Source organism: Ovis canadensis, chromosome 14, assembly GCF_042477335.2.
Source record: "Ovis canadensis isolate MfBH-ARS-UI-01 breed Bighorn chromosome 14, ARS-UI_OviCan_v2, whole genome shotgun sequence".
In the NCBI taxonomy this organism is placed as follows: Eukaryota; Metazoa; Chordata; class Mammalia; order Artiodactyla; family Bovidae; genus Ovis; species Ovis canadensis.
This window is the reverse complement of record NC_091258.1, coordinates 65,280,205-65,291,169: the sequence shown is the minus strand read 5'-3', so window position 1 is coordinate 65,291,169 and position 10,965 is coordinate 65,280,205.

Below are 10,965 nucleotides of genomic sequence, written 5' to 3'. Positions count from 1 at the left end.
TCCCAGGGGCAGAGGAGATGGGGTCACAGAGTCGGATGCGGCTGAGCATGCAAGGAAAATTGTACATAAAGATGCTTATACTGATTTTAAAAGGTGGGGGGGGACAAAATACTGACATAAATATATTCTAATAATACACAGCCATGGAAAATACGTTACAGGTTGTGATGACAGGAGAAGAAATGTTCCTGAGAAAACGAGGTGAGAGTCTCCCTGGTGTAGTCCAGGTCATTAAAGGATGTGTGTACCTAATGATGTGATCATGGGCACGGAGATGACAGGTGGAGAGGTGCTGACTAATATACTACCCGCTTTACTCCAGCAGAGGCTGCGATGGATTTTCTTTACCTTTTTGAAAAATTATTTTACAGTGACCATTACCCATTTTACCAAAGCAAGTAGAACTGGGACAGCAAGATTACCGAATGAGAATCCCTTCCAGCTGAATGTTAATCGCTTTATCTCACAGCGTGTAAACCTGCGCCATGGATGTGCACAGAAGGGTGTTCACCGTTAGCGTCACTGGTAGCAGCACACGCTGCATTCATCAGCTGGATCTGACAGAACAGTCTGCGGCTTATCCACGCGGTGGAATATGATAACAGTGTCAAATGGGAAAAGGTAGATTCAGTTACTGACATTAGTAGGTATGCAGAATATCCTGAGGAGAGTGGGCAGAGACAAAGAGTTCTGTATGAAATGTTTCACATAATGTCCTCCTTTTAAGGGTAACTGGATCATATATAATATCATACATATATGTCACAATAGAGAGAGATCACAGATACCTAAGGGCATTATTGTAAATTTTTAATTTTTTTGAAATTAAAGTGTTTTAGAGCATTTTAGTTCATTCTAAACACTCAGAAGAAAAACAGAAATCTCATATATACTTTCTGAGTAATGTGATTACAAGCAAACCTATTTATCTAATAGCGGCCTGAGAACCCAGGGAGCCTTGGCCTGTCTACAAATCTGCATGTTCTCTAGCATGACCACATCACTAACTGGACAGGACAAGGCGCTCAGGGTCTGCTGAGAAAAACCAGCAGAAGCAGATCTGACCGTGGAAGTAACAATGTCAGTCAGTCTGTAGAAATAGTCACAAAAGCCTGCCCAGGATCAAGGGGAGGGGATATGGACCCCACCTGAGGTGAGGAATGCCAAAGAATTACCAAACATAACAAGACTATCACACATTGCTACACTTTCTAATCAACAGTTCATTCAGATTCCACAGTTACCCTATATATACACATACACACACATATACATATATGTATGTATGTATCACATTTTCCCCCTATTTCTGGATGTAATCTTAAGCTGTCTCATAACCTGCATTTGATTGTCATGTTCTTTAGGCTTTAAATCTGCATCAGTTCCACAGCCTTTCTTTACCTTCCATGAAACTCGTCTTTTTGAAGAGCACAGGCTAGTTATTTTGTAGGATGTTCCTAACTGGGGCTCTGACTCCTCATAATTAGATTCACATTAAACATTTGTCACGTGAGTGTTATGAATGATGCATAGTTCCCAGCGTGGTAGAACAGGAAACAATGTATCTGTTACATTAATGATGGTGACTTTGGTCACTTGGATACACTGATACTAGATTTCTCCAGCTGTGAAATTGCCATTTGCCTTTGAAATTAATAACTAATCTGTGGGGAGATCTTTGGGACTGTGTAACAACCACCTCATCATAACCTTCACCTGCTAGTCTTTGCATTCATGAATATTCTTGGAATCAATTATTCCTGTGATGATGGCAAAGGATGAATTTCTTACGCCATCATCCCTTTTATATTTAGCAGTTGGCTCTCTGCGGTTAGAAGAGCTTTCCCTCCTCCCCCATGTCTCTCCCTCAGTATGAACCCTCGTTTTCCGGTGCAGTAGGATCCTGGGTTTATCTCACTGTGTGCTGCAGCCACAGACTCTCCAGAGCCCTGAGTCCTTGGAGTGGGGAAACCACTCATTGTTCTCATTGTTACTGGGGTAGCAGTCCTTTGTGTATATGTGTGTAAATGCTGACACCTTCCATTTCAAGTAAGTCTTTCCAGTCTTCCCCTATTCCATATCGACTTCTTTCTCCAATAGTCAGAAATTGGCTCCCAGTCAGTCTGTTTGCTCATTTGTTCAGTCCTCCAAAATGCAGCTCTGCTGGAGAAGGGATAGTCTACCCACTCCAGTATTCCTGGGCTTCCCTGCGGCTCAGCTGGTAAAGAATCCTCCTGCAATATGGAAGACCTGGGTTCGATCCCTGGGTTGGGAAGATCCTCTGGAGAAGGGAAAGGCTACTCCAGTATTCTGGAGAATTCCATGGACTGTATAGTTCATAGGGTTGCAAAGAGTCAGACACAACTTTCCAAAACACAGCAAGTACCTTTAGAGTTCCTAAACAATGTCACTGCAAAAAAACACCCGATTGTGTGGCAAGGCAGATTCTTAACCACTGGACCACCAGGGAAGTCCCTCTTGAGAGATTTAAAGTGGGCTGTTTACCTCCTTGGAATTACACAGTAAATGCTTTTCAGTGTTCCATATTCTTCATGAAAGTCATCTTTAATTCAACAATTTATGAAAAGAATTTATACAATAGAGTGTTTAATATTGGTTCATCAGTTGTACAAGTATACCACACTAATCCAAGATGTTAATAATGCGGGAAATGGGTGAGGAGAAGGACAGGGAGACAGGGTTCATAGGGACTATCTACTATCTGCCTCTTTTTCTTTGGTAAACATAAGCCTTCTCTTTTAAAAAATCCACAAAATCTATTAATTAAAAATATAATAACCGAAGTGAGTTTGCCAGATTACTAAAAGAGCAGAATGGGAAAAGATGATCAGTGGTCTTGAAGATGGATTAATAGATGATCAAATCTGAAGAGTGCAGAGAAAAAATAGCACAGAAAAATTGGAGAACCTCTGAAATCGGAGGGGCAATACAAAGGTCTAATGTGCATGTATTTATATTCCAAGAAGGAGGGGGACGGCGACTGAGGCACAAAGGAATTTGGAAAAATAAAGACCAAAATGTTGCCCAAACTTTACAGATTCAAGAAACCCAGGGTGAAATGAACTTAAATATGAAACAGAAACACAGAGAACAGACTTGTGGGTGCCAAGGGGGAGGGGGTTGGGGGAGGGATGGTGTGGGAGGTTGGGATTAGCAGATGCAGACTATTAGACATAGGATGGATAGACAACAAGGTCCATAAACTGTAATAGAACATGGAAAAGAATGTACAGTATACATACATATATGTGTATAACTGAGTCACAGCAGAAATGAACACATTATAAATCAACTAGACTTCAATATTTTTTTAAAAAGAGAAGCTCAGTGTACTCCCAATAGGAAAAACTGACCTATATACATTGTAGTCAAACTGATGAAAAGATAAAAGTCAAATCATGAAAGCAGCTAAAGAAAAAATGATATTGCAGAGGAAAACAATGATTTAAACGACAGCTGACATTTGAAAAAAAAAGTGCCACACAGAAAAGAAATCTAGGGCAGGAAAAAGAGGGGCAATATCTTTAAACTGCTGCAAGGAAAAAAAAAATCAATCCTACCTTCAAAGAAAGCTTTCTTTCAGAATAAAGACAAAGTAAAGACATTCAGATAAAGGCAAGCAGAATTCACTGCCGGCAGAACCACACCATAGGAAATGCTCGAGGAGTTTTTCAGGATGAACACAAATGATGCTGGGGAAACATCTCCAGGAAGTGCAGGAGGACACCAGGAATGGCAAGGATGTGGATAAATGTAAAATATAATATTGTTTCTTAATTAATATACATATGACTTGATGTAAAATGTATAGTGTCTATTGATGTAATACACGTACAAATACACTATTTGCTTTAGATGAAATGACACAACAGTCACTAAGACAACGGAGGAAAGCTAGGAAGAATTTTGTAATCACTAAACTCCCTGTTAAATGATGCAGAAGTACAGCAAAAAAACCAGTAGATAATTGGAATGGAATCACTGAAATATCTTAAAGATACTGAATTAGTCCAAAAGATAGCAGGAATGAAAAACAGAGAAACAAAAATCAAGAGGAAAGTGAAAGAAAGTGAAAGTGAAGTTGCTCAGTCGTGTCCAACTCCTTGCGACCCCGTGGACAGTAGCCTACCAGTCCATGGGATTTTCCAGGCAAGAATACTGGAGTGGGCTGCCATTTCCTTCTCCAGGGGATCTTCCTGACCCAGGGATCGAACCCGGGTCTCCTGCATTGCAGACAGATGCTTTACCGTCTGAGCCACTAGAAGAGGAAAGATCATAAACAGTAAAAGAATAGCCCCAAATATAACCACATAAATATATTAAATCTTAAGTACACAAAGGCAAGGACTGAATGTATTAAAAAGTAACTATATGCTCTCTTCTAGAAATGTACCTGAAACATCAAGAGACAGACAGAAAGTACATATAATAGTTTTTACCTGCTAATTCTAACCTCCCACTCCATCCCTTCTCCACTCCCCTCCCCCTTGGCATCCAAAAAATCCATATTGACTTTGCTCATAAGTGTGAGAAGGGTGGAGCATATGTTAATATTAGATGAAGTAGATTTCTTTTCAAAGATTCTTATAGAGCTAAAACAGGGAATTTTTTACAACAATATAAAGGTCAATACATGAGTAACAAAATTTTTTAATGATTATGGAACAAATCACAAAAAGTTTTAAAATACACAAAGCAAAACTTTAAAAACTAAGGAAACAATCCAGAAAACACAGAGGTAAAGATTTTAACCTCTCTCCCAGAAAATTAGTACAACTAGACAAAAATCAGTTGAGACAGATATTAACAATATTAACCACATCAATCTAAATAGATATTTATAGAACACGATACCCAAGAACAGGGCTTCCCAGGTGGCTTGGTGGTAAAGAACCCATCTGCCACTATAGGAGACACAGGTTCGGTCCCTGGGTCAGGAAGATCCCATGGAGAAGAGAATGGCAGGGGAAAAAAAAAGAAAAGGAAATGGCAGCCTTCTCCAGTATTCTTGTCTGGGAAATCCCATGGACAGAAGAGCCTGGCGAGCTACAGTCCCCAGGGTGGCAAAAGAGTCGGACAAAACTTAGTGACCAAGCCTGCACACAGAACAGCAGAATACCAGTGACTGTTAACTGGGAGTTTAACGGAATAATTTGGTGACAAAAAAAGAGAACTATTAATCTGGGCATGAATTAACTTAGTCATTTTACATAAAGACCAAATCTACATCCCTTTGGTAAGACATAATAACTTGTAGTTTAATAACGTTTCTTTCTTTTAAACCATTTTTGATGGTTAATCTTGACTATATATTCCTAGAATAACAGCAGAATGATTTTTTGGATAATGAATCTCGAAAGTTTCATAAGAGAAAGGAAAAAAGAGAAAGTGAAACAAAAAAAGAGAGGGATCCAACTTCAGACAATTATACTGTAAAAGGCTGGGAAGAAAGTTTAGATGTAGGAAAAAGATTCAGACATAGACTCACTCAAAGGACATAATTCTGTTTGAGTTTAATTAATAAATCTTAAGCCTGGTGTGCTGCAGTTCATGGAGTCACAAAGAGCTGGACACAATTTAGCCGACTGAACAATAACACAGAAACAAAACAAGACCAAGGCTTTTTAATGATCGACTTTAAAAAAGCAGTTACTCAGATCAACCAGGAGAGGGGGCTGGTTGATCATTTTTGTTTGGGTGCTATTTTTGTACCTGTTGAGGCAGTGTTTTGCGTAATGGGCTTGGTTTTGCCTTGCTGTATGTATCATGGTAACAAAGTGGCCTTGTCTGATGTTGATTTTCTGTGCCACTGTTTATGTTAAAGAGACTCTGCCCTTCAGGACCTTCCTCCTCAGGCCAGATGCTCTATAGTCTAAGAATGTCTCCAAGTGATGGCAGCTAGACACAAAGCATGCCCACCACCTCAGAAGCCCACCAGGGCAAACAGAGTGAGGAAGGGAAAGAATTTTCTTGTTATTTAAGTCAGGGGCCCCCAACCTCTGGAATCTGATGGTCTGAGGCGTAGCTGATGCATAATACACGTAAAGTGCTTGAATGATACTGAAACCATTTGCCCTCCTCTATCTCTGTCTGTGAAAAAACTCTTCCATGAATCTAGTCGCTGGTGCCAAAACAGGTTGGGGACCGCTGATTTAAATGCACACATATCTTCAATTTGCCTCTTGGCCCACAAAGTCTAAAATGTTTACTCTCATCTTCAGGTGGCTCAGTGGTAAAGAATCTGCTTGCCAATGCAGGAGCCGCAAGAGATGCGGGTTCGATCCCTGGGTCGGGAAGATCCCCTGAAGGAGGAAATGGCAACCCACTCCAGTATTCTTGCCTGGAGAATCCCAAGAACAGAGAAACCTGGTGGGCTACAGTCCGTGGGGTTGCAAAGAGTCAGACACGACTGAGCATGCACACACACACCTTTTCAGAAAATGTTTACCAATATTGGTCTCAGGAAGAAAAACCATTTCATTGTATCATTTCAATTGATACAGAAAAGGCATCTGAAAAAAATAAAACATCCAATAATGATAAAAAAAAATCTCTGCGCAAACTAGGGAAATAACTTCAACGTGATAAAAGACATGGAGAAAACCCAACAGGTGACATCATACTTAATAAAGACTGAAGGCTTTTCCCATGTGACGGGACAGAGCAAGAGCGTTCACTCTCACCACTTCTATTCAAAATTGTACTGGAAGTCTTAGCCAGTACACCAAAGCAAGGGACAGAAAGGTATATACATTGGCAAGGAAGAAATAATTACCTACCCAAGAAAATTCTAAGCAATCTACAAACACCTAGAATTTAGAAGCAGTATATCAAGGTCATTTAAGGCCAATAAATACAAAAACACAAATCAATTATATTTCAATATCCTGCCAAACTCCAAGAGAGAGTGAAGGAGAAGGAAGCCTGGCGTGCTGCAGTCCATGGGATCGCAAAGAGTCGGACATGACTGAATGACTGAACAACAACTTTTTGCCTGGAGAATCCCAGGGACAGAGGAACCTGTTGGGGCTATAGTCTGTGGGGTCTCAAAGAGTCCAATTTTCACTTCCCTAGTAATATATAATATTTCTATGCCCTAGCAATATACAAAATTTAAAAATAGTGCCATTTACAATCTCTCCAAAGAATGAAATATTAGGTTAAATCTAACAACATGTAGAGAATTTGTGTGCTAAACATTACAAAGTACTGATAGAAAGAAACCAAAAAACACCTAAATAATTGAAGAGATGTACAGTGTTCATGAATTAGAATACTCAACACAGTAAACATATCAATTATCCCCAAACTGATTTGCAGATTTAATGCAACATGAATCAAATTTCTAGCAGCTTTTTTTTTCTTTTTTTTGCATCAATGCAAAGCATGCAGGACCTTAGTTCCCCTACCAGGGATTGAACCCACACCCCCTGCAGTGGAAGCTCAGAGTTTTAACCACTGGACCTCCAGCAAAGTGCCCCAGTAGCATTTTCTTAATACAGATTGTGTGCATGTGTGTGTAGTTGCTCAGTGGGGTCTGATTCTTTGTGACCCCTGGACTGTAGCCCACAGGCTCCTCTCTGTCCATGGGATTCTCCAGGCAGGAATACTGGAGTGGGTTGCCATCCCTTTCTCCAGGGGATCTTCCCAACCCAGGACTGAACCCACATCTCCCGTGTTTCCCACATTGCAGGTGGATCCCGTTGAGTCATCACACAAGCCCATAGATGTGGATTAGCTCTAAAGCTTTTGCACAGCAAAGAAAGCCATAGACAAGATGAAAAGACAGTCCTCAGAATGGGGAGAAAATATTTGCAAGTGAAGCAACCGACAAAGGATTAATCTTCAAAATATACAAGCAGTTCGTGCAGCTCAATATCAAAAAGACAAACAATCAATCAAAAAATGGGCAGAAACTACCTGAACAGACTTTTCTCCAAAGAAAACACACAGATGGCCAATAAACAGATGAAAAGATGCTCAGCATCACTCGGTGTTAGCGAAGCTCCACATCACTATTAGAGAATGCAAACCAAAACTACACAAGGCGTCAGCTCACACCACTCAGGACGGCTGCCGTCAAAAAAACCTGCAAATAAATGCTGGAGAGGACGTGGCGAAAAGGGAACCCTCTCGCACTGTCGGTGGGACTGTAAACGATAAAGCCGCTATGGAGACTGGTATGGAGGTTCATTTAAAAATCAAACTACCATATGACCCAGCAAAGCCACTACTGGGCATATCCCCTGAGAAAACCATAACTGAAAAAGACACGTGCACCCCTGTTCATTGCAACACTACTGACAACATGGGAGCAATCCAAATGTCCATTGACAGATGGATGGATAAAGCAGCGGTGGTGCAGATATGCAATGGAATATTACTCAGCCATAACAAGGAATGAAATTGGGTCATTGGCAGTGATATAGATGAACCCAGAGTCTGTCATACAGAGTGAAGTGAGAAAAACAAATATCATATATTAATGCATACATATGGAATCTAGAAAACTGGTACTGATGAGCAACAAAGATTAATAGCTGCAGAGCAGGAACAGAGACAAAGATGTAGAGAACAGACATGGGCACACAGCCAGGGACGGAGAGGGCGGGACGAGCTGAGAGAGTGGCGCCGACGTGCATGTACCACTGTGTGTAAAACTGATGGGGGAGCTACTGGGCAGCACAGGGAGCTCGGCCCAGGGCCCTGTCACGACCTAGAGGGCTGGGAGGGAGGCTCAGGGGGGAGGAGACACAGGTATACTTAACTGATTCACATTCCTGTACAGCGGAAACTAGCATGATATCGCCAAGCAATTATATTCCAATTAAAAATAAATGAAATGTATATGGAAAAGCAACGAAACAAACAGACAAATTATTATTTTAAAAGAGTAAACTAGAAGAAACACACTACCTGATGTTGAGAGATCCTCTAAAGCTACAGTGATCAAGAATGTCGTGATAGTGGAGGGGCAGACACACAGATTAGTGGAAAACAGAAAATTCAGAAATGTATGCATATAAATCTGGCAAACTGACAGAGGCAAGAGCAATTCAGTAGAGAAAGGGCAGTCTTTCAACAAATGATGTTTGGACAGCTGACCTCCAGTGCAGAGAAAGGATGAGCCTTAACCTAAATGTACAACTGATGCAAAAATTAGCAATGACTTGCAGATCTGACTACAAAATTATAAAATTAAAAAAATGAGGATATATGTATAATTGATTCACTTTGCTGTACACCTGAAACTAAAACACTATCAATCAACATACTCCAATATTCTTTTTTAAAAAGGGGGGAAATTTAAAAAAAGAAAACATAAGAGAAAATCTCTGGGATCTGAGATTAAGCAAAGAATTCTCAGACTCGACACCACAAGTACACTCCATATAAAAACACATTCATAGATTTCAGTTCAGTCGCTCAGTCGTGTCCGACTCTTGTGACATCATGAACCGCAGCTAAATATCAAATTTTAAAACTTATGTAAAAGACAACATTAAGAGAATGAAAAAAAACAAGCAATGGACAGGAAGAAAATATTTGCAAAACACATATTCAAACAATATTCTCTCCATAATATATAAAGAACTTTCAAAACTCAACAATAAGAACTTTAAAACTCAACAGTAACCAACAGCCCAATTGAAAAATGGGCAAAGAGACATCAATGTACACTTCACCAAAGCAGATATGATGATGACAAATAAGCACATGAAAATACATACAACATCATTAGCATACATACATACAATACATACAATCATCATTTCCTTAGCAGTTAAGGAAATTACAAGTTAAACCACAATTAGATTCCACTACACACCTTCCCTTGTGGCTCAGCTGGTAAAGAATCCGCCTGCAATGTGGGAGACATGGGCTCGATCCCTGGCTGGGTTGGGAAGATCCCCTGGAGAAGGGAAAGGCTACCGACTCCAGTATTCTGGCCTGGAGAATTCCATGGGCTGTACAGTCCGGGGTCACAAAGAGACGGACACGACTGAGTGACTTTCACTTTCACACACCAATTAGAATGCCTTAAATAAAAAATAGGAGCAATATACAAGCAGCTCATGAAGCTCAATACCAGAAAAACAAAACCGCCCCATCAAAAAGTGGGCAGAAGACCAAAACAGGTGTTTCTCCAAAGAAGATATACAGATGGCTAATAAACACACACAAAAAATGCTCAGTGTCACTCAGTATTAGAGAAATGCAAAACAAAATTACCACAAGGTTATCATTTCACACCCGTTGGAATGGCCATCATCAGAAGGTCTACAAACAATAAATGCTGGAGAGGGTGTGGAGAAAAGGGAACCCTCTTGTTGCACTGTTGGTGGGAATGCAAATTGATACAGCCACTATGGAGAACAGGATGGAGATTCCTTAAAAAACTAGGAATAAAATTATTATATGGCCCAGCAATCCCATTCCTGGGCATATACCCTGAGGAAACCATAACTGAAAAAGACACATGGCCCCAGTGTTCATTGCAGCACTATTTCCAACAGCTTGGACATGAAAGCAACCTAAATGTCCATTGACAGATGAATGGATACAGAAGTTGTGGTACATATATACAATGAAACATTACTCAGTCAAAAAGGAATGCATTTGAGTCAGTTCTAATGAGGTGTATGAACGTAGAGCCTGCTACCCTGAGTGAAGTAAGTCAGAAAGAGAAAACAAATATTGTATGTTAAGGCATATATATGGAATATAGAAAGATGGTACTGATGAGCCCACTTTCAGGCCAGCAGTGGAGATGCAGACAGAGAGTAGACTTGTAGACACAGTGGGGGAATGACAGGGTAGGACAAATTGAGACAGTAGCATGGAAACATACAAGCTACCATATGCAAAATGGACAGCCGGTGGGGATTTGCTGTATGACTGTGACAACCTGATGGGGTGGGGTGGGGTGGGAGGTGGGAGGGA